The 22,767-nt window shown below is 43.4% G+C and overlaps 1 long non-coding RNA gene across 1 annotated transcript in view; it reads right to left on the bottom strand.

The window, feature by feature from the left end:
• Window positions 1-22,767, bottom strand: part of LOC135320611 (uncharacterized) — a 352,044-nt gene that overhangs the window by 10,071 nt on the left and 319,206 nt on the right. Inside the window, exon 11 of the long non-coding RNA XR_010379832.1 lies at window positions 1,676-1,861. This is a non-coding gene — a long non-coding RNA (uncharacterized LOC135320611). The remainder of the gene's footprint in view (window positions 1-1,675; window positions 1,862-22,767) is intronic.

The raw sequence follows: 22,767 nt of genomic DNA, 5'->3' as shown, positions 1-22,767 counted from the left end.
GTGTCTCATGGCTGCAACCATCACACAGGCTCGCCTCCTAGCCTCACAGTTTGAACTTGGCCCAATTTTCTAACCTGTTTATTTGGTATCTGTTCTTCTGTAAGCTGCCTGAAATGCTTTTTGGAACAAGTCAGAAGAATGAGTGGGTAGATAAATGGACAGATGAACAGGTGAGAGATGGGCAGACCGAAAGAGAGACTCCAGGAAAAGGGGAACAAATAAAATTTCCTGTGCAAAACCCTCTTCTAGTCAGGGAAGAAAACCACCACGGAAAAGAGTGAAGAGGCAGGTAGCTTAGGACTGTTTCCTGGATTCCATGAAAAGTCACACCAAGAGATGAGAGGGTAGAACTATAAATAATAAAAGAAATAAAGCACACATGCTTGAAAAATATATCTACAATATGTACTTTCTAAAGAATAGATTCAAATCAGCAGGGCCCAATACCACAATCCTTGGGTATTTACAGAAATGAGAATCCCATCTCCAAACCACAAGGCATCCCTTTGGAGCACTGAGAGTCTACACGGGGCGGTCATAAAGCCATCACCGCAAAATCTATGCTATCCTGCACTTACGAGGAACGAGCAGTTGTGCATGCGTGACAGTTACACCCCACAGCACCTCTAAGGGGGAGGGAAGCCTAGCGAGCCCCATCTCTGCAGGACAGAAAACCAGTCCTGGAGAGCCTAAGCCGACCTACCAGTTCTCCATCTCACAGGACTGGTCACTCCAGAGCAGGACTCGATCTCAGACCCATGTTTGTAACCACAGTACTACCGTGCTTTATGTGCTTTTTGTGTGTATAATACATTTGTTTCTGGCATGAAAGGATATTTAATAAATTTTCGGTTGTCTTGTCTATCTCATTAGCTCACAATCAATCTTTATACTGTTGAATTGTACTCTTTTCCTCTGGAGAAAAGAACGGAAAGAGCGGGGGTCAGAATGAGGTGGAGCTCCATTCTTTATCTGGTATCTCATCTCATCCAAGTCCCCAACCAGGGAGAAGGAGACAATGTTCTCTTCATCTTTTAAAGAGAGGGGTCCACTGATGATGACTTACTCAACCCAAAAACCAAGGCTGGGGGAAGGGCACATGTAGCAACCAGAGCAGTATCAGATGTAGGAAAGTGAAAAGAGCTCACGGGAGGGCTCAGGGGGTCAGCCTGATTTAATTTCAATCGATAAAAAATACCACACTGTAAAAATACTAGCATGCAATGGATTTGCTCTTTCTTGACATCTAGCAAGTTTCCACAGCCCACATGTAACATTATCGTGAACCAGTGAAAGGAAGAGTCTACAGACAGGGAAAATCAATGTCACAGGCAGGTTGAAAACCAGGCTGGAGTTTAGGAAGAGAAAGGGCATAGTTAAGAATTGGGGAAAGGCTGGAGGAAAAAATCATCACAAGGACTCTCAAGCATCATCCTTCAATCATATAATCATTCATTCAAGAGAGAGTTACTGAGGTCCTATTTTGTGCAAGATTGTACACAAGGCAAAGCAAGAGCGCAGCGACCATGTTGGCAGCAAGGGGCGGGACTAAAATACACTTCTGATCCCGGTACCTTGCACACTTGTCCTCAGTATAAAGGCAAAGAAAAAAAGTAAAATAATATTCTGTAAACTCAAAGCATTGCTGAAAAAAAATTAAAGAAGGCCTAAATACCTGGACAGACACGCCACGTACATTCCTGGATCAGAAGACAGTGCTCTTGGAATGGCAGTGCTCCCCAGAGTGATCCGTATATTCTACGTGGTCTCGATCACAATCCCAGTGGGCTCCTCTGCAAAAACTGATTAGCTGCTGTTATAATTCATATGGGAATTCGAGGGTCTCAGTAACCAAAACGATCTTGAAAAAGAAGAACAACATGAGAGGACTTGTAATTCTCAATTTGAAACTTTACAACTGTATCTCTAGGTGAGATTAGAGGCCATTTTTAAGTTATTACTGTGTTTATCCTTATTTTCTAAATTCTCTAGAATGAATATAATTGTTATAATAAGGAAAAGAAAAAGTAAGGTATCTTTTAAAACATGCACACCGATTCATTCATTGGAAATAATATATTTTAACTATAAAGAGGTAAACAAATATTTAGTGAAAAAGGACTACTTAAAAACGAGTGCATTTACATTTTTAAGAAATTGAAAACTGAAAAGCACAAACACATCAAGTTTCTAGGGAGACAAATACAACATATTAACACTTATTTTCAAAAATTCTAATTGAACAATGAAAATTCAAGAAAGGGAAAATCGCGATTGACAGCCAAATGCAAACACATGGAGAGCAAAGGCCTAGAAATCACAGTTCCTTTAACTCTGCTACTACCTCAGTAGGGGAGGAAATTCCTCACTGAGGAGACAGTGGAATCCCATGCATAAGACAGGATACACAGTACAAACTGCACTAGAATCGGGGGTGATTTTCTTAGAAGAATTCTTAAGTTAGAACATTGCAGAAAAACTATAAATACACTGACAGAAAGATTAAAACACACAGTCATATATATTATATAGAAACATATGAAGTCTGCTCCCATGTTACATAGAAATACAAACATATATGTTCATTTATGGGCACTGATTACTTTTTCCCAGGTAGAATATTTCAACTAAAACAAATAATCAATAATACACCCCTCTAGTCAAATCTAGTTGATAAGTTACTCTGCTATGTAATCATAATATGCCTAAGATAGATCTAAAATAAGTGAAAAAGATCTTTGTATGGTTCCTTGAACTCTTCTCAACATTCCAAACTTAATTTTAAAATAGATCTGAGCAGTATTTCTATATTATCTTTTCCCTCGTGAAATGACCAATACAGTCTGTTGTCAAAATTCTGTCCTTACAATTATTCACGAACATCGTATCCTCACAAAATTGCTGGACAGCAAGTCACTATCCAGACACTGTGACCAAACAAACGAAACACAAGGAAGACAGTGACCCTATTCTGGAGGGCTTACCGTCTGCGTCAACACCGGGGTTTTTATTTGATTGGTTTGATTGGGTAGCAAAATAAAATCAATCAATTATTTTCTTCTCTGAGCATTCTGTAAGTCATGACTCCTTTCAGTGTCATGAGCAGGAAAGACTTAAGCATGACTTGATTAGGTCAAATAGCAACAATCATCACCGGAGAGTGAGTAATAAAGAAGTAAAATGATAGCAATTCTTCTGCCTACATGAGACCTAAAATAAACCTACACTGATATCCGAAAGGAAAATGAGGAGATGAGGTTCCCAATGAGAAAACAAACAAACAAGAAACCAAAAAATGAAAGACTTTTTCATTAACGATTCCAGGCAGTAGTGGAGCATGGTGGTGAAGAGCACAGATGCTTGGGGACAATCATGAGGCTCTGAACTCCCACAGCACTGGGTAGCTTTGACACTCATAAGTCAGTGAAATTTTCTGCATCTCAGCCTCCTATCAATAGACTGGGGATAACAACAGCACCCGTCTCCTAGGACGGTCCTAAAAATTAAGATATTTTATATGTAAATTTTAAATAAAATACCTCAGATTTTAAATATTGCCCCAAAAGCACAAGGAAAAAAGAAAAAGAGATAAATTTGAGTTCATCAAATTTAAAACTTTGCTTCAAAGGACACCATCCAGAAAGTGAAAAAAACAACACTCAGGAGAAAATATTTTCAAATAATTTATCTGATTAGGAATTTGTATCTCCAAATAAAAAAGAGTTCCTACAATTCAACAAAAAAGACAACTAAATTAAAAAATGAATAAAGGATCCGAAACGGTATTTTTCAAGGAAAATATACAAATGGCCAATAAGCACAATGAAACGATGTTCAAAATCATTAGCTGTAAGGGAAATCATGTCAAAACTACTAGGAGAAACCGCTTCACACTCACTACATTAGGTTATAATTAAAAAAAGAATAACAAGAACTAATGAGGACACACAGGAATCAGAGAAAGCAGCCCTTGCTGGTGAGAAGTAACGCTGCGTGGCTACTTTGGAAAACAGCCTGGCAGGACCTCAGAGAGTTGAACAGTTGGTTTCTGAATGACCCAGCAATTCTGCTCTGTGGGCACACACGTAAGAGAACTGAAAACAAATGTCCACATAAAAACTCCTACAGGAATGTTCACGGTGCCATTATTCATCACAGCCAAAAAGAAGAAACAACCAAAATGCCTATCACCTGATGAATGGGTAAACAGAGGGGCCCAGCCATACAGTGGAATATTATTCAGCAATAGCAAAGCATGGAGTACTGACCCAGGCAACAACATGGACAAACATTGAAAACGTTACTCAGTGTGAAAGAAGTCAGTCACAATAGACGGTTCCATTTACATGAATTGACTCGATTTACATGAAATGTCCAGCACAGGCAAATCCACAGAGAGAGAAGAGTGGCTCCCTGGGGCTGGGGGAGGATGGGGAAGATGGGAATGAGTGCTTATGCATATGGGGTTTCCTGTTAGGAGGATGAAAATATTCTAAGATTGACTGGGATGCACAATTCTTGGCATAGAGTAAAAACCGGTGTAAATATTAATGGGTGAATTGTATTAAAACTGTTAAGAACAAAAGCACCTCGGGCCAGTACCTTCCCATAGTAGATGCAAATTGCTAACTTTTATTACAGGAAGAAGAAACTGCCCTCAGCATGAAAGCAGGAGATCAGCAAATGTGAGTTAACTGAAACTGGACAAGAGCAGTTCACTTGAAACAGTTGCTGAGTGTATACGAAATATTCAGAATGAAGAAAATCAGTTTGACATCAAGATGAAGCATTCTGCTTCAAATGCAGATCAAGGATTCGGCAAGCCCACCTGCTAGAAATAACCAGAAAAGAAACCTGGTTCTTAAAACAACCACCACATCCAACAAGGAAATGGTGGTGAGGAAAGCAGTCAGCCAAAAACTGGAACAGTTTGCTACAAATAATTTCTCCACTGAAATTTCAAAAATAAAATGAAAGTGATGCAATGCTGCGCTGCCCTCACGTGAATGGGCTTCCTCCGGTGCTCGACAGTTCTGTAACCCCGAATGAGAGACTCAGGAGAATCAGCATGGCTCCTGGGAGTCCTCAGGTGACTGCACACCAGCACGCTGACCACCATCACATCTGCCAGGGTTGAATTGCAGAGAAGAGACCAACTTCTGAAAGGCACAGGAAATGTTGGCAAGGGAAAAAATGGCTGCAGTCAGTCCTGGGACAGAGGCCCTGACAGCAGAGGCCAGAAGGCTGCAGGTGAACTGGAGTGGCCCTGGGGAAGAAGGGACCACAAGGGAGCAGATCTCAATTCTCTTCTCTCTCTCCCTTGGGTAGGAGAGATAAAGCCTGCATCATTCTCACCTGGAACTGTGGGTTATGGCTGGCAGAAGTCGTACCGACATGGAATGATTATTCAAGACTCTGTGGGAAAAGTCCAGAAAAAGAGAAGGAGTAGGGAGCCAACTCCACGAGCCTCTCAAATGCTCCTATATTTACTGTGTATAACGAAAGGAAAAAGTCATTAACAGTTGTGTGATAGTAAGTAGGAACTTGAGGAAAGACAGGAGGAGACAGAGATTGTAGAATCCACAATGAGTACAAAGGCTTAGTGTATCTTTAGGGAAGTCATGGGGTGAGGGGAATAAGATACATTCTTTAGATATGTGAATTACAAAGCAGACCACGAGACCAGCCAGGTCCTTGTTTTGGGGATAATAGACTATCTAAAAGCACACAAGCCCAGCTTTTATAGCTGAGGGCCTGGGTCCTTGCTTTGAAATGAGCAGAGTGCTATCTAAAGCATCAACTATGCAAGCAAAGCATTGTCTCTGCTTTTTAAGGCAAGGAGGCAGGAGTGAGGATGCACAGGCTCCTGCTTGCAAAGCAGTTACTAAGCACACATTTTTCTTCTGAACATTGACAGGCGGCTGGGGTCTGTTACAATTTAACCTAATCTTGGGCTCCCACATGTAACCATTAGGGAACCATTATGGAGGACACCCTAGGATAACAAATCCTAGCCCTGGGTCTTTTCCTGCCACCTTCAGACACTCTAGCAGGATCTAGACACATCCCTGACTAACGATCCCACAGAACCACCCAGACTCTTAACTCCTGGTGCTTGAAACTTAATTTTAGCTCTACACAACTTAACAAAGAAAAGTTTCAGAAATAGAAGATATTACATTCTTTTATATCTCATCATATGAACTAATTTTTCTGATTGCTCTAAGCTGCTTCTAATTGGCAAAGCACCTAATTCTGCAGGTGAATTCAGTACTTTCCATTGGGCATAACTTGCCAGTTTGGGCTCGCTGAATTCTCTTGGTCAAATACTGATACACTTAATTGATTTCATTGTTCATCAGTTTCAGCCGGGAGGAGAGGGAGTGTCACTCTGTTCCTCAGCCCGCCCTCAACTCTTTTCTCATCAGCAACTCAGGCCTCCTGAAAATAAAACAAAGAATTTGTTTCCCTTCTACGCTTTCCACAAACCCAACAGGAAACATCAGCCTGGAGAAAGAATTCAACAAAAATGTTCAAACAAAAATCTATAAAACCTGAAGCAACTCCATCTCCGAATCATGATACACAATGACATGAAAGTAAGTGTGTCAAGCACAAAGCATGCGTGAGCCTGACCACCTCATTTCTATTCTTCAAAGGAAGGAAGGTTTTCATATTTTTTATTATCACTCTTTCTCATTGCATCTGATTAAGCCAAAAATTAGTTTATGAAATAATTAAGCACTGCAATAACAGATTTTTATTGTATCAAGTATAGATGGCATTCAGAGGGGATAGGAAAACCCAGCTCTGTAAAAAATGCAAAATTTCTTCCCCTGTTAAAAACACGTATACAAAATGCAACAGAGAATTCAAATTCTTGCGGAGAGGAGCAAAAGCCACAGAATCAAAGCAAAGTCATTACTATGAGTCAATTCAAAATTCACTAGACAAGCATGCTCAAAGCATTCAAAGAATTTTAAAGGCACACTGCAAACCATTCACTTAATGATCTGCAGGCTAGAGGAAGAATTTCCCTCTTTAACAGACAACAGAAATCAAAAGGGTGCCCCTCCAAACAAAGACGAAAGATCAATCAGGTTTTTAACAGTTCTGATAAATCAGCATGTTCTAAAGAACAAAATTCAGAAATTTTAAACATTCATTCAAACCACAATGAAACAAGCACTTAAAAAAAAAGAAAAAAACCCCAAAGAAACTAAGCACATTGATCATGCACTTGGATCAATGAGAACGTCTTTTACCCTTCGAAGAAAGAACAGGCTATAGCCTTTTACTTGAAAATTAACACTACTTTAAAGATAACTCCTAAAACGGATTTCATCATTCATGTTGCCTTGAAAACTCTGAGGCAGTTGTATCTTATCAGAAAAGCAATTCTGAGTCATAGTATGTTACAATTCAGCGCCAGTTTGTTTTAGAATAAAAGAAAAAAGAAAGCTACTGTTCCTCAAATCCTGCACAAAGTGTGAAGGGCCACCCTGCCTCTTTCCCCTCCTGTTTTCAAACCTGATGCTCCCCAACCCTTCTGAAACAAGTGTGAGAACCTCATATTCCCACCAATATATCAAATGACTAAAGAATATTAATTTACTTGTGTAAATATATGCCTACATCTTGAACTGGAGGAGGAAGGTATCAGAGGGCTACATGGAACTTATTTCTACCTTCCTGAAATCACACACAAACACGTTCACACAGACACAAACACATACACACTGAATTACTGAGCACTTCACAAACTTAGGAATTCCAACTTCTAGAAGATAACTTTGCAGTTAGTTTAAAATACAAAACTGTCAAGTTTGAAAGACTTGATCATCTGCTAAATCATCCAAATATCAATGAGACCCAATTTGCCTTCTCTGTAGAATGTAATTTCCCATGATGTCAAAACAGATCCTAAGAAGTGCTGTATCCAAGACTCGTGTTTATCACTAGCTATGATCGTTTTTAAACAAGTAAACAGATTGAGAAAGTTAAGTCCCAACATTTATTCTTATTGAAATAGCATATGTATTCAATTGTCTATACAGAAAATAGGTCCCATGATGGTGTTTAAGAGCTATTTTGTGTATTGCAATATTTATTTTTAAGTGCAGACAAGGAGGGTGGGTATTACTCAGTTGTAGAGCACCTGCTTAGCATGCACAATGTGCTGGCTTCAATCCCCAGTAATCCCCCCCCCCAAAAAAGTGCTTATTTAAAAATAAGAAAAAAGTTATAAAAAAATGCAGACTAAAAACCACTGCAATGTAGAAGCCAGAACTATAATAAAAAACATGTGTTTCTATCAAATACTGACTATATGTCAAACACAGGGACAACCACAAATCACCCCTGACAACCATCACGTGTGGTTCTCAGCAACCCTTCTAAGTAGACATGGATGAGAAGCCCAGCACTGGGGATGAGGAGACGGAGCTCGGAGGAGCCGGGGACGCTGACCGTCCTGCTCCCCGTGACAACACGTCAGCCCAGGACAAGTGCTGACAGAGCTGCAGCGAGGGGACATGCAGCTGCGTGGAAACTTCAGGAGCTGGGAGACCTAGAAAACACGAAAAATTGTTCAGTGAAAAACCAGCTCAAATATATTACACTGTGCCACATTCTTTAAAAAGGGAACATGACTGAGACCTTTTTGATGCCTCCGTGTCCTTTATGCCATCATCAGTTATTTGCCCTCACAGCATGACCAGTGATGATCTGGACCCCTTATGAAGTGCACTCAGATGGCAGAGCTTTTAAAGCTGTTTTATGAAGTTTGTAAGACTCTGTCTATGCCTCACACAGGCGGTCATCCATCACTTCTCACCGGTGTGGACGTACCACCTGAAATCACTCCTTCCTGCTTTTAAAATCCCTTCATCTAATCCAGACTTTTCAACAGCAAAGAATCAGCTCAACCACAGACAGTGAACAGCTTTTCACCAAATGGACTCGAACAGCCCATTGGACTACCTGGAAGCCCTTTTCTTCTATTAAACCCACTTCTGGGTACTTCATCATTTTCTGATTGGTGGAATTGGCCGCTGACTGGCCTACTCACAGAGCTCCCAGCGTCACATCCAGGGATGGGATAGGACCCTGCTCTTGGGAGAAATCAGTGAGGAAGGCGGACATCCTCCAGTCAGGACTGCACGTGTAGAAGTGCCACAACATGCTCAGAAATTATACCGTCAGCACCCCTGGGCTCCCATGGACTGGTTTCACATTAACCAAACACACGAGAAACTGATGCAAGAAAACCAGAAACTTAACTTATTAATGTAACAGAATATGTGAAACTATGAACCAGACTGAAATATCAGAGTTCAACCATGAGTACAGTTTTTCCTCCACGGCCTAACCACGGGCAGGCAGTAACATGGCAAACATGGACAGAAGCAGAGCAGTAAGGATTTCTAGATTAACTCAATGGACTAAATTTCTGTTATACCAACAGATCTACTTCCTGGAAAACAACGCTAATCATGGTGCACTCTTCATGGACAGTGGCCGAGACACAACTGTGAGCAACTGTGTGAATCTCCTTTCTCTGTCCTTTCTGGGCTTACTGATGCACAGATGTACAGAGATCCAGGGATGCAGATACCTCTAAACACCCAAAGCCCATCCCTGGGAGCCTCAAAACCAGACAGCCAGAGTTTAAATACCAGCTCTGCCACTTACTAGCTCTGTGATCTTGGCCAACTTACCCTCTGTGTGCCTCAGTTTCCACACTGTAAACCTGGGATAAAAATCAAACATTCCTTACTCCATTGTTGAGAAGATTGAAGGATTCATTTCTGTAAAACTCTCAGAAAAGAATGTAGCACATTATTGGTGCTCAACAAATGTCAACTTAATATTAAAGTGATTTACAAGTCTCCTTTCTAATCATCTTCTGTGTTTCCTGGCTAGACTAAGTCCCAAAGAAAATCCTTATTTCTCCTTTTATAAACTCTTGGGGAGCACCCTTCTGTTCCATACCACCACCTGTTTAAACTGAGGGAGGGGACGCCTCCTCCCCACTCATCTTGGCCACGGAGAGTGCTTCTCCACACCACAGACCCATGGCTCAAAGCTAGCCCTCGTCACACTAACAGGGTGAGGTGTGATTCCGGAGAGACAAGCAGGGTATGTGAAACCGTTCCTTTCCTTCCAGTGCTGGCCACACTTGGGAAGCACACGGGATGCTCAGCTCCATGGCAGGACAGCCCTGTGCATGATGGGGCAGGTCCTCTCAAGGGAAGGCTCGCTGTGGCCCAGAGTTACCTGGGACAGGGTGAGTCTCTACTTCTGGGACACAGTATAATGACACGCATTTTCCCACAGCCCTGAAGTTCATGGAGTACGTGGCTTCATCAGTAAAAAAGAAGACATATATCGCCTGCTTACTCTTTTCTGTCATCTCTCAGTTGGCTGCTGGAGACAACATGTGTATAAGTACTGGATCCCCTTAAGCCCCAACATATTTGAAGTAACAAAAAATTCTGTGGCTTAACGTTGGTTCAGGGCGACTGTGTAACACTTCTGACTTTGCTGATGCTAAATTATGGGTATAGGAACTATGGAACCTCCTCAAATATCTTTCATCATAAAACCAGCTTTCCTTATTTTCCTGTTTCTTAGTAATTGCCAAAGACTATCAAATGATGGCTTCTCACAAAACAGTAGCTAAAGATTACGAGCCCTCTTGACATACCCACTGTGGTAAACAGTTTACATAATTACTAATTCTCACAATTCTACAAAGCAGATATGAGCATCCCCATCTCACAGACGAGGGAAATCTCAGAACGAACTGACTTAGGCTCACGTGGCTCAGTGGCAGCTCGTGCACGCAAAGCCAAGTCAAAAAACTACACCCCTTCATATATGTACCAAATCTCCTACCACCAATTAACACACAGCGGCGGGGTCAATACTCAGGGAACCCAGTACACTTTTCAGCTTTAAGGTGCTCCAGAGGCCACTTCAAGATGTTTTATAAATTCCCGGCTCACTGGTTTCTAGCACTGGAAGAAAAGTCCGAATTTGCCATTGTTTGCACAGCAAGTCTGAGATGTTCACAGCGAGATGACAGAATAAAACTAAGATATAAGGAGAATAATTTTTCCAGGAAGACAGACATAATGGAGACTGTGCTATTCTGAAGCATTAAGCAAAGAAATCAAAATAAAATAACGTTGTTTAAGCTTTCTTTAACAAACAGGAAAATTAAGAAGGTAAGAAGGTGCAACAGAGCCACCTATGGCTAAAAAGACCTTCCAGGTTACCGGGAAACATGCAACACAAAATTGCCTGTAGGATCAGAAACGAGAATCAGATAACTAAAAGCTTCTGTAGCACATACTGCACTTTGTTTTGGGGTAAGGGAAGGGTATTCAGTATTTAATCTGATATTGCTAATACTCCTGAATATAAACAAAAGACATAGGCTTATGGAAACTCATCTTAGAGGAGGAAAGAAACCAGTCCAGCCTCTTCAGTTTACAGAAGGGGAGACTGAGACCTGGGATCTGTCCTCCTGGCAATCGGCAGCAAAGCTCTCCTAGGCCTCATGTCTTGCACTGTAGCAAAAACCAACAGATCTTTACTAGGCCTATAATCATAAAATAACGTCTGCATTTTTCCAACAGTAGGCAATCTAAGTATCTTGCAAAATACTTCTCAAAGAGCCAGGAAATCGTAAAAGTTTGTTGAAATACAAAAACATTTATTTACATATTAAAACAGCATGAGATTTATTCTATTAAAAAAGTTACATGTCAAATCAATGTTTTGATATTTTAAACCTGTTAAAAGTGCAGGAAAAAAAATCAAAATTTTCTTTAATCACAAAAGAGAGAATATTATTCCCTGAAAATGATAAATGTGGATTTTTCTAAACTTAATGGATCTGGTCAGAATCCACGAATTTAAATATCTGAGTGGATGTTACACGGCAACATGAATTCTGAGTTGTAACAATACACATTCTGTGTAAATAATCTTCAAGGTCGTCTGCTTAAGGCAATTTAACTAGTCCCTGTCTCAATAGAATGATAAAGATTTCATTAAAACTTCATAGTGCACTAAAAAAAATAAATGAATCCTTGTTACTTTAAGCCATATTCATATATATCATATATATACATATTGAATATGCATCAGAAATAAGCCACCCCCTTTAGTATTCAGAGTTGATCCTTCTAAAATACCTGTCATTGTGACAGCACATTTTTATTAAGCACCCCTTGGGTGCTTTGTGTACAAGGCGTCTAACTCTCACAGTTAGACAAGGAAAACGATATTACTCAAATTTCACAAATGAGGAAATGTACTTAAGCCATAAAAACAACTTACCTATTCATCATCAGGAAAGAAAGAGTAATGATTTTACTTACAATATTCACTGACAATCTTTTCTTCCATACTAAGACTACATAAAACCAATTCAGTCTTTCTAAGTATTTCTGTCAATAAGGGCCACTAGAGAAAAGCAAGTAACATCACTAGCAATGATTGGACTTTCAAAGCCCACTTCTCTTTTGCACTATAATTATTTTTAATGTTTTGTTTTTAGTGCTCACAGAGCACTAAAATTAAAAAAAAACTAACTTTTAAGTCATTACCTGAGAATAAAACTTTTGTAAAAATGTACAATTTTAATTTATGCCACTCTGTCTCACATTCTCACTGGTGTCTCTCCTTTGAAGTCCTCATCAGGCTGAGATCACTAAAATTGGCCATTTATGGAGTCACAGGAGTTCGGGAAAACACTCAACGGGAGTCTGATTACAGGAGCAATTAAAAATGCATCCTGTGCAGCCAGGGTTCCAGCACTGAACTAGCCACTGCCAGCTGTGTGTAATTTGGGACAAGCTGCTCCATCTCTCAATCCCTCAGCTGCAAAAAATGAGACACTGATACCTACCCTCAAACACCTGCTATGAAGTAAAACATGAGGAAAGCATTTTAGCCTTAGGCAGGTGTCCACTCAGAGCGAGGTTGGTCATTATGATGATAAGGATGGTTGTTAATAAATTAAGCTAGACCAGAAAGTAGAAATCACCATAAAGGAGAAACATTTAAATCAATGAGCATTTTCTTTTGGATGGATTGCAGAATATTTTATTGATTTTTTTAATAAACCAAGATTTGTCCATTAATAATAGATTTACAGGTTCATGGAAAGTCTCCAGAAAAAGAATTAGAGGCCTCTAACTTCTGAATACTAAGAAAGTAAAGTTTAGAAAGAATTATGGGGGAGATTATACCTCATTTGGGAGAGTATGTGCTTAGCATGTATGAGGCCCTAAGTTCAGTCCCCAGTAACTCCATTTAAAAACTTTTTTTTTTAAGAAATGGAGAATTAAAGCAAAAAGATGGAGGAATACAGAATTTTTTTAGAGACTCAACTCAGACTTCTGATGGGGAATAAAACATCCATTTCTCAGAGGAAATCTTGAAAACTATGTAAACTGGATCTGAGATGTCTAGTCTTTTAACATTATTCAAGAATTCATATTACCAAGTCTTAAAACTACCTGATAACCCACAGTGGTGATAGTGATCATAACAGCTGCCAACACGGATCGAGTTCCGGGTAGGAATGCTCTGTTCTGACATCTCTGCTCCTGAGGCCTCACCAGGCTGAGAGCACTAACTTCGGACATTCATGAGCATCTCGTGTAAGTCCTCAATTTGTGCTTCTCACTCCCCCCTCACCAGGCCCTCTGAGGGAAGCACTGTTATCATCTTCCCCACCCGCAGTTAAGGCCACTAAGGCACAGACACTAAACCCGATCCAGGTCAGACTGGCATTAAAGGACGTGTGTATTTCTGCTGTTTTACTTTTTACAAAGGAATCTGAGATATCAATTTAAGGGAGACTGTTAAATAATAAAAGTCTGTCTGGTCTCCACTTCAAAGAGCAGATACTATAAATTCCTGATGTAGGATGAGGCTGCCGCCACAAACTGACTCAGCTTGAAATTAATATCCAAGATGAAGCAGCGAATACAAGTAAATATTCACGATTGTCAACTCCGCTCTCGGGTCTGGGCCCTTCACTGCCTGAACGGCGGTGAAATCCCCACCCAGGTCAGGGAGGGAAGCGCGGCTCTTCCAGGTCACACCCAGGCTTCAAGGGCTGTTTCCCCTCACAGACTGTCATCAACGATTAAAAAGCTCTCAAGATTTTTACACCATGCAAAACTGAAAGATATTTCTGCAGATGGAGCACTTTCTCAGGCTTAAACCTTTTTTGCCTACACTCAGCAAGGGGGAGAAAAGAAACATGACTCTGCAAAGTGTCTGAGCCTCACCACTCACAGGAGTAGAACTGCCTCAGCACAAGATGACAGTTCACATTGCAGGGTGAGAACAAAATAAAGCCACCCCAACCACAGGCACTCCCAGAGACAGTGCTCAGCAGTCTTCTGCACACTCATGGTTGTGCAGCCCTCACCACCATCTATTTCCAGAACACTCCATTATCCCAGAAGAAACCCCCTGTCACTATCAGTCATTCCCTAATCCCCCTCCACCCAGCCCCTTGCAACCATCACCTGCTCTCTGCCTCTGCATTTGCTTATTCTGCGCATTTCAGATCACTGAAGTCAACAATATGTGGCCGTTTATGTCTGGTTCCTTTCACTTAACGTGCTATTATCAAGGCTTTTCCATGTTGAAGAGGTATCAGCATCTCTCTCTTTTTTTTTTTTGAAATCGTTAAAGTTTATTAGAAGGTGGTAAGTACTATCAAAAAGACTAGAGTGGAGCATAAGGGGTGGGGATTCAAAGGGAAAAGGGTGGGTTGAGCAGTCAGGGTGGACTTCCCAGGACAGGTGGCCTTTTTCATCTTCCCCTTTATTTTTTTTTCCTTTTTATTCACCCTTACGTATGAATAATGTTCCACTACATGAAGATACTACATTCAGTTCGTCCATTCAGCAGCTATATATGGACGACATCCAGAAGAATGAGTGTAAGATGTGACTAGCAGGGGTGGCATTTAAGCAAAGGGCAAGATGTGCTTTAAAAAAAAAAGCCAACAAACAGAGGCACAAGGAAATTCAGTCCGTTTCTGAGCAAAGTGCATGCTTGCTTCGGCAGGACTACCATGCAGGGCTGGGGAGGATATTGGCAGGAATCACGGGGAGGGAGTCACCTAAGAAGACTCCCCACCGATATCAGCTCAGCCAATTCTCCTCCCTCATGTTTCTAGGTTTCTCTTATTTCATGTAATAGCACTTTAACTACACATCTGATCATGTGCATCAGACCACCTTACCTCGAAGCCACAGGAAATCATTCACTGACCGGAGCAGCTCCAGGACAAAACTGTGATGGACCAGGGAGTCCTACAGCATCCCAGCCTGCAGGCACAAACCCCACATGTGCCTTGGTGATGTCCAGAAAATAAAATGCATGGAAATATCTCACTGCTGGTTCACAACATCTGCCCCCAAATTGCCCCAAAATCATGCTGGCAAAGCACTACTCAACCCTCTCACTACAAAAAAAAAAAAAAAAAAGCTAACAAGGCAAATTTAGGCTCTGCCATTGAAAACCAGCAACCATCAATGCCAGTATCTGAGCTGGAATGCTCCTGACTTCGAAAACCACTGCGCACTTATTTTTCAAACGGGAAAGCATATATGTATTCCACGTAGATGTTATTACAGTAGGATTTTTATTTTCGAAATTTCCAGTTCAACATTAGCACAAGAAAGATTATGTTTCAGCTTTTAAAAAACTCAATTATCTTCCACTTTCTTAATTTTGAACCTATTATTATTTTAAAAATGGAGCTATGCTTCATATTATAAACCAAGTGTTTGGTTTCTGCAAACAAAACTTTTATGACCTCACTATTTCAGAGCAAACTTTAATGATGTTTTGAGAGGTGGGGCCTGGGGCGCTAACAGCCCTTTAAATACTGACAAGGATGTGCTATTAAGTAATGCAAAGGCTCTAAGTCCACATTAACTAGGAAACCAAAGAAACTACACCAAAGCCTTACTTTATCATTTTTAAATATTCCTATTTTTGAATATTAAATTTCTTAAAAGATATGATTTTTTTGAGAAAGACAACAGCTGTATTAAATTTCCTCTCACCAAGAAAGCAATCTTTATCAAGAGTAAAAACCCCTATGGAAATTCAAAAGATAGGACGTTTCTAGCTAAGTGAACATGCAGATCTGAACACAAACATAAATCCTATCAGATCTCACTCGGACGAGCTCAACAAAGTCCTGGGCTACCCTGGAACTTAGCTCTTCTCTTCCAAATTTGGCTGAGCTAAGATCATCACACAAGGCAGGGAAGAAGAGAAGAGGAAAGTCCACCTGGCGGCCTCCATCTGTTTTCTTCAAGCCAAAAGGCGCCGCAAGGGTGGCCCAGCTAACAAGCCCTCCCCATAAGGAAATCCGGCATCCACACGGCCCCTGCCGTCCCCAAGCAGCCCCAACGACCCTCTCCCACTTGTGGCCTCCCAGCCTGTGAATGGTCTTCTAATGTCACTCCCCAGTTGGTGGCAACCCCCCCCTTCCCCGCTACACACACACACACACACACACACACACACACACACACACACGTGGAGCCAAGGCAGCCTTCCCAAAGCATAAATTTGATTACATCACTCCACTTCAAACCCTTCAGAGGCTCCCTGGTAGAGTTCTAGCCCCACCCCTGAACCTGCTCGCCCATCCTCACCTCAGTACCCAGGTCCCCAGTGACCTCAGGGGCCCCCTGATCTGCTCCTACTTCCCACTTGCCTCCAGGCTCATTTTGACTGTTTCTCAAGGAAGCCTTCCCTCCCTCCAACCTCCGCAATTTGTTCCTCTGTTCCTAGAACATTCTAGGCTAAGTCAACTTCTGACACTGCTAAGCTCCCAAGGAATATTTTGCTTACTAATGTGGGTCCAACCTCTCTCCCCTAGACACTCAGAAGTGTGCATGTTATGAATAAATGAATGATGGGGTGGGTCTCAAAGGGACAGCAAGACCTGCTCTCGTCCGCCCCGACCTTTCTTACTGTAGAATATCAGAAGCAAATCCAGAAGTACCTTTCCTGAGGGTCACTTCCTGCTGACACCCTTCACTGCCTCCTCTGTCAGTTCTAGTAAAACCCAAGCTCTTCGAAAGCCCTCCACCCCAGGCCCTCACCAGTGTCCTCCCCAGCGGGGGCACCCACAACCCTGGACCACACATGGCACTCTCCCCGAGTCCCCACCGCACAAGCCTCCAGGCCTCTACCCGGGCTGCTCTGCCACATGAGCCACAGTCTTCATGCTTTCTACTGGCTGACCCTTACTCTGTCTTCACAAATGAATGTAGAGCCCATTTCTTCCAGGAAGCCCTCTCTGATAATATCCTTTAGGTCTTGGCAGGGCTCCCTCTATAGCAGCACTGCATGGGGACCAACTGGGTGTTTGCTTGCTCCTTTGGGACCACGACCTATTGGGGGCCACTTGGGAAGGAGTGAGATATTACAAGAGGGGTGGGAGAAGCAAAAAGCAAAAATAACACCTGAAGTCCCAAATTCAAGGATTCTTTCTCAGAAAAAGAATAAAATATTTCACATGTGTGCAATTTGGCTACTATTTTTGTGGCTTGCGGAAAGCAAGGACTTGGTGTTCTAGTCCAAAACCCAGGTTACATGCAAAGAAATGTATATATTCATATCCAAAGGAAACCAGAGCTGCTCAACAACAGTTTGCAGTCAGAATTGAAAGGAATTTTGATAAAGGCAATCTCTCTCTCTCTCTCTTCTTTCTTTTCTGGCATCATATAATTTTAGAAGTTTTTGCGTGACTAAGAGATGGCTACCGCCCGTGATTCTGCACTGGAGAGTTTGGGCTGAGGAAGCCCAGATTACATTCACTGTGTAAATGCAATCACACCAACAAACTGACAAGCGCCCTTGTGGAGGAGCTGATGTTCCAAAGCAGGCAAACATATGCAGTAAGAAAACTCTAAATAAGAAGTAAGAAATTCAATGTTCTGTACTCAATTTCATTAGCTATATGGGCCATTACCTGATAGTATATCTTGTCTAATGAAACCCAAAAATAAATTGTGAACGTTGATTTTCTTCATCTGACTGTTTTATGCTAAATTTGGATATCAAACCCACAATCCATACGGACAGCTCAGGCCTATGCTGCAGCACAGCTACATCCCGTAGAAGAAAGTCTATCAAGGGAGAATTGGAAAGTTTCCCTTCAGAAGCTGCTAAGTCTGGTTTTGCACCTGTACATCATTTGCAACCACTTCATCGTCAAAGGAGTAAGACCTTACCTCTGTGGGGCGTAAAACACTGCGGTGCTTCAGAACAATCAAAGAACACAGAGCTTTGTGAATCAGTCCTGAGGCATTTAAATCGTACTTTTTCTGAAAGGCCCCAAAACTGACCCACTTCACAATTTCACGTACAACAGTGAGGTACCGGAATTAGTAGAGAAAACACGCCCTTGAAGTCTGACAAGACCCTGCTTGAATCCTGTTACAGCATTTACTACCCTCTAAATGGACCAATAACTTAACCCCTCTGAGAAGGCTTGCCAATCCGCAAAAGGGGGCTGCCACCGCCCACCTGGGAGGCATGGATGTGAATGCAACACGCAAGTAGGGCGGCCGACTGGTACGTGACACGGGGCCTGGCTAGTTTCCCTCCGCTGCCCTTGTCCCCCTTTAAACTTGTGCTGTTTACCCGGTACCAAATGCCCGGAATAGACTGCCCGAATATTCTGTGTATCCCTGGATACATGCCTTACCCTTAGGAGGCCAGAAAAACAACTGCCTCCTCCCCAGTCACTATCAATGTTCTTAAGAGTCTGGATTTTTTTAACCTCTATTTTGCAGGGAGACTATTCCAGAATTTTTCAAGCACCATTCTCCAGGTTGGCTCCTCTCCCAGCGCCCATCCCTTCTCACCTAAGATCCTCTGTCTGCCTTCTGTTCATTGGAAAGCGAGTCAGGAAGAGCGGGGACTCCCTAGGCCTTCTTCCCTCCCTGATATGTTAGTGTGACTACCTTCAACCCACGCCCCAATCCAACTCCAGCTTCTGAGGAGTCTACCCTCCCGGACCCTGCAGACTCTGCAACTTCCCAAGACACACACGTGGCCACGACCCTCCATTCAGATTTCTTCCTGGCTGGCCCTGCCCACCCCCCGGCCCCTTAAGGATAAATGACATTGCCCTGAAAATCCCAAACGCCGCTGACTGACACACGAAAGCTGCATGGTCTGGGCTTTCCTCCAACCCAGGCACAGCCCTGCCCCCCCTCAGCCTCAGTCTGCAGCTCTCAAGATGATCTAATTCACATGCGCGGCTGTGAACACCAGCTAAGAATGACGACTCCCAACGTGTATCTCTAGTCCGGCTCCTTCAACTCAGCCCCAGGCTCATTGACCCGAGTGCCTCTATGAAGTCCAAACTTGGACGAAAAATCGCATCTTAAAAATGCCTCATGTCCAAGATTTACTCTGGAATTCAATTTATGGAAGGTACCTCCCATGCTCCCCATTTTAGTAACAGACCCAGCACTCACCTAGGTGTTTGAGGTCACATTCAATTTCCCCTGTTCCCTCCCTCCAGCCCTGGCCTGGATTATTAGTCCTGTCATTTCCGTCGCTAAGCCCATCTCAAGACTGGTTCTGCAGGGACGACGGCCGGATCCCCACAAGCTCACAGCAAGGTGCACTGAGTCACAGTCCTCCGAAGGGTGCTCCCTGGAGGGGGAGGCATCTCCTGCCACCGGTCACCTCAGAAGGCACTGGATTCTCACAAAGAGGCCCTGGAGAAGGGACTCAAAGTTCTCCCGTGATCTGAGCTTTGAAGGTCCCGAGGTCTGTTGGAGCTCCTATTAGCAGACACACTTGCCACTGAGCAGATGAGGATGGAGAAGCCCAAGCAAGGCTGTCTTCACTCCGACCCCTGGGCGCTCGTGAGCCACGGGAAAGACCTGTGTCCAGGGCACAGCCCACCAATCACAGATCCCAGCCTGCATTTGCCAACCCGGACAGCCTAGACTCCTTCTACTTGCGAGACTTACTTCTGTTCTGTTCCCCCCGAGAATGTGATGGTCTCTTTCAGAATGTCTGGCCTGTATCAAGCGAGACCAAGTCAGTGAAGGATGAAGTGTCCACATTTGGACTAGAGCATGAAAGGAGAAACAAGGCCTCATGATCAGCATGATGGTGGTGGCCAAACCCTTCCCCTGGGTGAGATGAACAAGGGTAGGGGTGAGAATCCAAGGTCTTAGATTGGCCAAAACATCTTCCTTCATGGCTGACTTGGGGTTGGAGACTCACTACCGCAAACTAACGACACGGCCGTCAGTGGGGGACGTCAGCTGCAACAAACATGGAGTCAGCTCTTTAATGCCAACATGGGTTAAAAGTAAAGGCAGGTGCAGGGAGGCCTGCACGGCTGCTGAGGCAAACCACAGACCCGGCTCTGAATGCCCACTGGCTGGAGCAGAGAGGAAGCTACGGTCCCATTAATAGTCCCTGTGTCCACCAGATCCATGTGAGCCAGCTACTTAGAAGAAGGCCATGTTGTCCTGGTACTCAGAAAAACCAGCCTCGTAAAGGGAACAAAAGAGTGGCATGGATTTTAGACCCACTTCTGCCCCTTTATGAAGGAAAAATAAAGTAAATGGCACGGGGAAGTTGAATGCAAAAAAAAAAAAATAACCAAACGGTGACTGATTCCTCCAACAATGTCCCCTGCAGCTGCTCACCCCCGAGCCTGCCGCTTCCTCACCAGTGACTGCCGGTCAGGAAGCGCCGTCACGCACGTCACACAGAGACAGCCAGGAACCGCGTGCTGAGCACGTTTGTGTAAAAGCAGGAATCGAGCAAGATGCTGCAGACTTTGACTTGACAAGATTAAATACTCCATGAAAAGAATCCCTCAACAGCCGCCTAAATCAATTCGCATCTCACTTCTTCAAAACAATCAAACTAATTGAATAAGGGTGCATTTGTCACCAAATATAAGGAGGACCAAACAGGTTCCTCAAAGCAAATATTTTCACAGGTATCAAACACCAGTGGGTGATGTGCTAACAAAGCAATATTCCAAAAAATTAGAAAATAACAAGATGACTAGGATAATGCATGGATCAAGGCAGCTGAAATGTTTCTGCTCCTTAAAGCAATGGAGAGAGCACGGAGGGCGATCTAGCTATTTCCAATGCAGGATATGTACAGCCACCTTTTCAGACGCAACTGCACGGTACAAGAGAAAAAGGAATAAAGAAAAAGGAAAAGAGGAACAAGCGAAAATTAGAAACACACAAGAACAAGAATGACTTTGACAGCAAGTACAAGAATTTACGTGAGTGTGTGAGGCCAGGAACGCGGGGATGGTGAGACCCACCCTCACCTCCTGCTCCAGGGAAGGCAGTGGCCTGAGGGGAGCGACGCTGCTTGGGGACCCCAACGTGGTCAGCGCCCCTAACCAAAACTCCACATACATGCGTCTAGGCAGCTTTTAAGCCACAAAATGTGGTCGCATTACAGGCTGGACAGTTTTACTCACTCCCAACGAGAGTAGCAGGAGAGAATTAGTCTCTGCTCCTGCACCAAAGCATTGTTTTAAAAATTAAAGACTGTGGAATAGTAAAAGCAACAATGGAGTAAAAGTGACTGGAGGAGAACTTGCTTGACCCGAGCTCACTGGCCGCGTTATCTCACTGATGTTCAGATGCTGGCTGAGCCCTTATGGTACCAAAACAGACAGACGCACCAGGAGGGAGGTTTAATGCACTGCTATATTTTGATGCCGGGAGCCATGCCTGGTACACGAGGTTCTGGGTAAACAATGGTGACAGTGTCAACACTATGGGCTAAGCACACATCCAGCTACTCCGCCAAATCCCAAGGGCAGAGTTCAAAAGGCAAAAACAAGCTGGCATTCTCTGGTGGGTCTGGAGACTCAGAACCAAACAGTTGCTGAGCAAAAATGTCACCAGTGCCTCCTATGACAAAGAGGAGGCACTAGCCATGGGGCTTGGGCAGGACTCCAGGCTTCCACTGCTCACCCACCAGTCTGTCCAGGGAGAGAACATGGTCCCTGCTTACGTTGCACTGATGCAACTACCTTGACTAAAGCCTGGGGGCTCAGCAGGAGGTGACATTTGAGGTGAACGGAGCCAGCCTCGGTGTAGCCCTATGCTGGCAGCTGTGCCCATAGCAGTGCCCAAGCACCTAAACCTGCCACCTCATCCCCAAGGAGCAGAAGGGGGTGCGGGCGTGTAGATCACAGGGCCCTGCGAGGACAAATACAGATCATGGCCACTACATGTCTCACCCCTTACTAAAGTCATAGAGGTATGTCCGGGAGGAACAGAAAATTCATCCAGAGCCCGCCAGGCACCACACGCAAGTGGGACTCGGGCCCCGTGTGCCTCTCACTCACAGGGCTGGTCTGGACTTTCTTTTTATCAATTCTCTGGCATTTTCTCCTCCAACTTACCAACAACCTGAAAGTAGGATTTGATCTTAGGTAAGTTCATGAATCACAGAGCACTGCCTCCACAGCGGGCCCGGCAGCACGTGCCAGGTCCTCCGACCGTCACCTGAGGTACCGCCATGAGTGCCCTCCAGACTCAAGGCCCGAGGCCGTTGGCCGTGGGGGCACAGCTTCCCTCAATCTCCCCAGCAAAGGGGGACGACTTCTGGGCAAAGGCATCTCACCTCTTCTGACTGAGGGAAAGCATGATAGATACACGGGGAAACAGAGCAGAAGGTGGGGGG

The sequence above is a fragment of the Camelus dromedarius genome, unplaced genomic scaffold (genome assembly GCF_036321535.1).
Source record: "Camelus dromedarius isolate mCamDro1 unplaced genomic scaffold, mCamDro1.pat HAP1_SCAFFOLD_140, whole genome shotgun sequence".
In the NCBI taxonomy this organism is placed as follows: domain Eukaryota; kingdom Metazoa; phylum Chordata; class Mammalia; order Artiodactyla; family Camelidae; genus Camelus; species Camelus dromedarius.
Note: the sequence above shows the minus strand (reverse complement) of the source record. Positions and strands in the feature narration are given on the sequence as shown.